Source organism: Saimiri boliviensis, chromosome 8, assembly GCF_048565385.1.
Source record: "Saimiri boliviensis isolate mSaiBol1 chromosome 8, mSaiBol1.pri, whole genome shotgun sequence".
NCBI lineage: Eukaryota > Metazoa > Chordata > Mammalia > Primates > Cebidae > Saimiri > Saimiri boliviensis.
In genome coordinates this window covers 19,979,916-19,986,247 of record NC_133456.1, presented here as the reverse complement: position 1 = coordinate 19,986,247, position 6,332 = coordinate 19,979,916, and positions in this window count along the sequence as shown.

Below are 6,332 nucleotides of genomic sequence, written 5' to 3'. Positions count from 1 at the left end.
ATCACATATGAAAGGGTCTTGTCAATGGAGGAGTGGGGTGGGGGTTTGATCTTGTTTAAGTAAAAACAATGTCTTTTGAAGAGATTCCCCCACACCATGCCTGCTATTTACAGGAAGGTGATTTAGGAGGCGCCAGCTGGCCAGCCTTTTCTTCTGTTGAAATGCAGTGTGGAGGTCAAGAGGGAGGTGATCCTAGATGCCTGGGTCTCCTTCCTTACCCTCCACTTTGAGACCCGCACCACTCTGTAATATTAGTGAGAGGTCTCACCCATTCTCATTTTCCAGATCCTCTGAAGAAACTGATTGATAATGATGGGTATAAAACATTTGTGATGCGGTTCTTCTGGTCTATTACAGCAGTAAAGAATTTCTTAGCCATTTAGAGGAACAAAAGGAGAAAACAGTAGTAAACACCCACTTTTTTTTTTTTTTTTTTTTTTTTGAGACGGAGTTTCACTCTTGTTACCCAGGCTGGAGTGCATTGGCGCGATCTCGGCTCACCGCAACCTCCGCCTCCTGGGTTCAGGCAAATTCTCCTGCCTCAGCCTCCTGAGTAGCTGGGATTACAGGCACACGCCACCATGCCCAGCTGATTTTTTGTATTTTTAGTAGAGACGGGGTTTCACCATGTCGACCAGGATGGTCTCGAACTCTCGACCTCGTGATCCACCCGCCTCGACCTCCCAAAGTGCTGGGATTACAGGCTTGAGCCACCGCGCCCGGCAACAGTTCACCTGTCTTAACAGATAATAGGAAAAAAAGAAGGCTTAATGATGCCCATGACACAGCTACCTGTCTATCTTTCAGGCAGCTGTACGTATGCCCTAGGTCTGCATATCCAGTACAACCCAGGAGGGGCTGTCCAGTCTCTCCCGGACCCAGGGTGATTCCAAGCATCTTGTAATTTTGGAAATTTTAGGAGGGGGTTATTTTCTGTATACTTTTTTTCTGCACAGGTTACAGTGCCCACTGTTCCTAGGCAGCTAAGCTTTCCAACTGGAACAGTGAAGTCTGTTCCTTCTCTAGCCAAACAATATTGTCCAATAATTGAAGACTTTAAAACCCAGAAACTGTTGGTTTGAATCCTTTGAACTGAGGTCAGGTCAGGGACAGGGTCAGAGGGTAATAACTCACGGGCTTCCCATGGCCACCTGCCACCCACAGTCATCCTTCCGCATACATAGCAAGAAGTAACATTGAGGGAAGGGGCCACATTTTCAGCAAATTGAAGGAACAAGTTCTTTGTTTCAGAAGTTCCAGCACTGGCTTATTTAAATATACCATAAAGTGCTGGTACGCTGGCCGGGCTGAGCGTTTTTGGATTTTTCCCTGAAACTGGATACTGACTCTGGGGTCAAGCCCTTTCCCATCAATTCCTAGCATTATTACACTTTCCTTCTTTTCCCATTTAGGGTCTTGGGGGGTTGTGATTATTAATTCTACTGGGTCACAATGTCCTGAGACACAAGGGACATTGCTCCCTGGAATGGTGTTTCTCCCTTTTACAAGATGAACAAGAGCCGGGCGCGGTGGCTCAAGCCTGTAATCCCAGCACTTTGGGAGGCCGAGGCGGGTGGATCACAAGGTCGAGAGATCGAGACCAACCTGGTCAACATGGTGAAACCCCGTCTCTACTAAAAATACAAAAAATTAGCTGGGCATGGTGGCACGTGCCTGTAATCCCAGCTACTCAGGAGGCTGAGGCAGGAGAATTGCCTGAACCCAGGAGGCGGAGGTTGCGGAGAGCCGAGATCGCGCCATTGCACTCCAGCCTGGGTAACAAGAGCGAAACTCCGTCTCAAAAAAAAAAAAAAAAAAAAAAAAAAAAAAATACAAGATGAACAGGATAATTTGTACTGTTTTTCCAAGTGGCCCAGATGACACATGACCCAAAAATACAATTACTGCACCAGCAGGTTCTCTGGCAGGTATACTTATGCTCTTTTGCATAACTTTGTTCCCATCCGAGGGGACCACAGCCCCGCTACTGGCATGATAGGCATTGATGGCTGCGCAGGCGTCAAACCTCAGTGTAACCTGTTTTGGGCTTCCGTTCTCTTCTGTTTTACTGTTAGCTTGGTAGGGCTGTCCTCTTGCCCTGTTAGAAGTTTAATTTTAAAAGTCATATGTGTGGGAGCTCTGATGGATCATAGCAGACATCGGGCTGTCCATACCCCGGATTACACACTCTGTACTGAGTACCATTATATAAACTGGTTCCCTTCTGTGTCCCTGTACATTCATAGTAACTGTAGAACAAAAGAATGGCAGTAACTTTATGTCCTACCTCAGTAACCTGGTGTACACACGGAGAGCATTCTTCAAAATTAGTGAATGTCCCTACTGTACAAGTCCAAACATTAAGAAGAACAAGTCCCGGCCGGGCGCGGTGGCTCAAGCCTGTAATCCCAGCACCTTAGGAGGCCGAGGCGGGTGGATCACGAGGTCAAGAAATCGAGACCATCCTGGTCAACATGGTGAAACCCCGTCTCTACTAAAAATACAAAAAATTAGCTGGGCATGGTGGCGTATGCCTGTAATCCCAGCTACTCAGGAGGCTGAGGCAGGAGAATTGCCTGAACCCAGGAGGTGGAGGTTGCGGTGAGCCAAGATCGCGCCATTGCACTCCAGCCTGGGTAATAAGAGCGAAACTCCATCTAAAAAAAAACAACAGAAAAACAAGTCCCACGATGAATTTCCTCATGCTTTGGCTGTGGACCAAGTCAGCCTCTGGGATGTGGCTGGAACAGGGCTTGTTGTCCTTTTTAAGGTGATTCTGTAGTCATTGGGTTTGGCGTAACTTCCGAAGTTTCAGCTGCTGCCAGTTTCAAACGGCTATGGTGGATCCAGGCTGGGATTCCCTCTACCTTTACAGCTGTGGGGGTGGTCAGGATCACCGTCTGGGGGCCTTTCCACCATGGCTTCAGAGGGGCTGCACTCCAGTCCTTTATCCGCACGTGGTCACCTGGTGAGAAAAGGTGAACTGGGCAGAATAAGCTTACAGGACATCTTTCTTTTTTTTTTTTTTTTTTTTTTTGAGACGGAGTTTCGCTCTTGTTACCCAGGCTGCAGTGCAATGGCGCGATCTCAGCTCACCACAACCTCCGCCTCCTGGGTTCAGGCAATTCTCCTGCCTCAGCCTCCTGAGTAGCTGGGATTACAGGCACGTGCCACCACGCCCAGCTAGTTTTTTTGTATTTTTAGTAGAGACGGGGTTTCACCATGTTGACCCGGATGGTCTCGATCTCTTGACCTCGTGATCCACCCGCCTCGGCCTCCCAAAGTGCTGGGATTACAGGCTTGAGCCACCGCGCCCGGCCACAGGACATCTTTCATTTACCTACGTTGAAATATCCTGAGCGATTTTCCCTAGAGCTTGTAACTGGTGTCCTAAGTCAGCCTCTCCCCACTCCCTAGGGGGCCTATAAGACTTCATGGGGGGAATGTCCTGTCCTCTTAGGGAGTGCATCTAATTTTGAATAACACCAAGGGAAGTGCCTGCACCCACTTTAATCCTGTTTCCTGACACACTTTCCCTAAGCTATTTTGATGGTCTGGTTCATTCTTTCCACTTTTCCCAAACTCGGTGGTCAATAGGCTTGCAGTTTCCAAAGTAATACCCCAAGGTCGTTGCTGTCTTCTGGGCCCAATTCACCACAAATGCTGGTCTGTTGTCTGATCCAATGTGCAGTGGCAGGCCAAACCTAGGGATGAGATCGAAAAGCAGCACACGGGTTATTTCATGGGCCTCCTGGCACCAGGGGCAGCGTGGCAGAGGTTAAGGTGTTGCACAGACCCCAGTGGTGATGCGGAGATTTTCACTTTAGCAGGCTCAGGTATTTGGTAGGCCTAGCATTTGTTAACCAATGATGTCCTTTGGTGTTCATTAGAGTCACTACTGTGTGGGGTGCTTTGATATTTAAATTCTTCCCAGAGTTGATACTAGAGCTTTAATTACCATTCTTTTTTCCTCTTTCTGACACACACAGCACAGGAGGCTTTGTTAATCGATAGCCCCAAAGCCAGGGCTGACAAAAGTTTTGCTTTTTCATTTCTACCCCATTCAAAGGGTTTCTTGCCTCTCCACCCCCCCACCCCACCCCCCGACCCCGACTTTGTCACTTTGTGTAAGGGTTTGGCCAGTACTGCAAAGTTTGAAATCCACAATGTATAAAAACCCACAGCTCCCAGGAACTCTCTCTTGCCTGCCTCTTAGTTTCTGGCTCTGGCAAGTTGCAAAAGACCTGTTTTTTTTTTTTTGTTGTTGTTGTTTTTTGTTTTGCTGCTAGGCTGCACTCCCCCTGCCGGATGGTGTGCTCCAGATATCACACTTGCTCTTGGCAAATCTGGGCTTTCCTTTTAGGTACTTTATACCCACAGTCCTCCAGGCGCCAAGTAAGGCATCTCGTTTCTTTAGTGTACCTGACTGCCGTGGGGTGTCCCTATAAAAGGTCACCAACATATAGGGGCAGCATGCAGCCTAAGTCCTTAGCAAGAAACGTCTAGAGGGGTGGGCTCATGGGCTAGTGCCTCCCCAAGGATGGTGAGAGAGTTTCTGAGCCCCTGGGAAGCCGGGTCCAGATGTATGGGGTGGTCACACCTGTTTCTGGATTTTTCCCATTGAAACGCAAATAATTTTTGACCCTCCGAGGCCAGTCCAATGCTAAAGAAGTATTTTTTAAGTCCAATCAAGTGAACCAACTATCCTCCACTGGCAATAATCCCATCCGCATGCACAAGTCAGGGGGCAAATGGATGCAAAGTCACTGTAGTCTGATTAACCAAACGCAAGCCCTGCCCTGGCCTGGGCGGAAATACCAGTCTTCAGCCCCTGGTTAGGGAAGGTCTCCACCCTCCTTCCTGAGGGCTGGTGAGAGCTTTGAGAACCCCTGCCTGAGGCAGTCTTAGCTGCAGGGAGTCCTCATTATTGAATAGGATCCTTATAGCGCTTGATTTGCATAACAAGTTTTGCTGGAGAAGTGGGGTAAGGACAGTCCAGCAAGTTCAAGAAAGTCTGTTTTCCTAACATCTCAGTAGCTTTAGCAATATTGGTTTTGTTTCCTTCTAAAGGGGGGAGTTACAGGGCTGTTGTCCGGACCATGGGCTCCTTGGGGGTGTATGAGCCCACACCCCACAACTTTAGTCCAGTGGCCCTCCCATTAGACTGAACAGAGCTCCTCCACTTTCGTTTGAAGCCTCGTGCTCAGGGTCTCCCTGTTTTCCTGTCAGCTGGGGACACCTGCCCTCCAGTGTCCCGCTTCTCTACTGTAAGTGCACTGATCACATTGCAGGTGTGGGCAGGCAGACTGGGAGGTTTTCCAAGAACCCCAATTTTCCTCTTTTTTTTTTTTTTTTTTTGAGACGGAGTTTCGCTCTTGTTACCCAGGCTGGAGTGCAATGGCGCGATCTCGGCTCACGGCAACCTCCGCCTCCTGGGTTCAGGCAATTCTCCTGCCTCGGCCTCCTGAGTAGCTGGGATTACAGGCACGCGCCACCATGCCCAGCTAATTTTTGTATTTTTAGAAGAGACAGGGTTTCACCATGTTGACCAGGATGGTCTCGATCTCTCGACCTCGTGATCCACCCGCCTCAGCCTCCCAAAGTGCTGGGATTACAGGCTTGAGCCACTGTGCCCGGCCGAACCCCCCTTCTCCCACCCTCTTGAGGGTGCTCCTTTAATAGTGGCAGCTTCCAAGTCAGCATTTTGTCGAGCCTGGCACTCAGTTTCTCTATGACTCTTTCTATACCTCACCGCTTCTTGGTTTACAAACACCTGGTTAGCTATTTCCAATAACTGTGAAGTATTCATGCCCGCAAATCCTGCCTATTTCTGCAATTTTCGTTTAATGTCTTCTGCACACTGACTGACTAATGTATTTATCATGCATTGGTTTTGGGGGCTTTCAGGATCAAAAGGAGTATATGTGCAAAACACTTCACACAGCCTTTCATCTGTGTTAAAAATATGCATATGCAGCTGGTGACAGTCAGCCTGAGTGGGGTTATGAGTCTGAATAACAGTTTGGAGTAGGTCAATGAGAGCCTGTGGCTTCTCGGTATCAAAAACTCTTCTGCCGCCAGATCTGCCAGAACTTTGGGAGTCCACGTCTCTGCCTCTGAATCTGCCCAGACCTTGGGAGTCCATGTCTCTTGGCGGCGAGGGGGGTGGTGGTCTCTAGCAGTCTGTCCCTCGGCCACTAAAACAGTCACTGCCTGTCCTCTTAACCACTTCGGAGGGTTCAAAACTAACTGCAACCATGAGTCTATGTACGGAAACTGATCAAGGTGTTCTAGTTCACCGCATATAACCTCATGCCTTACTTTTGAGACAA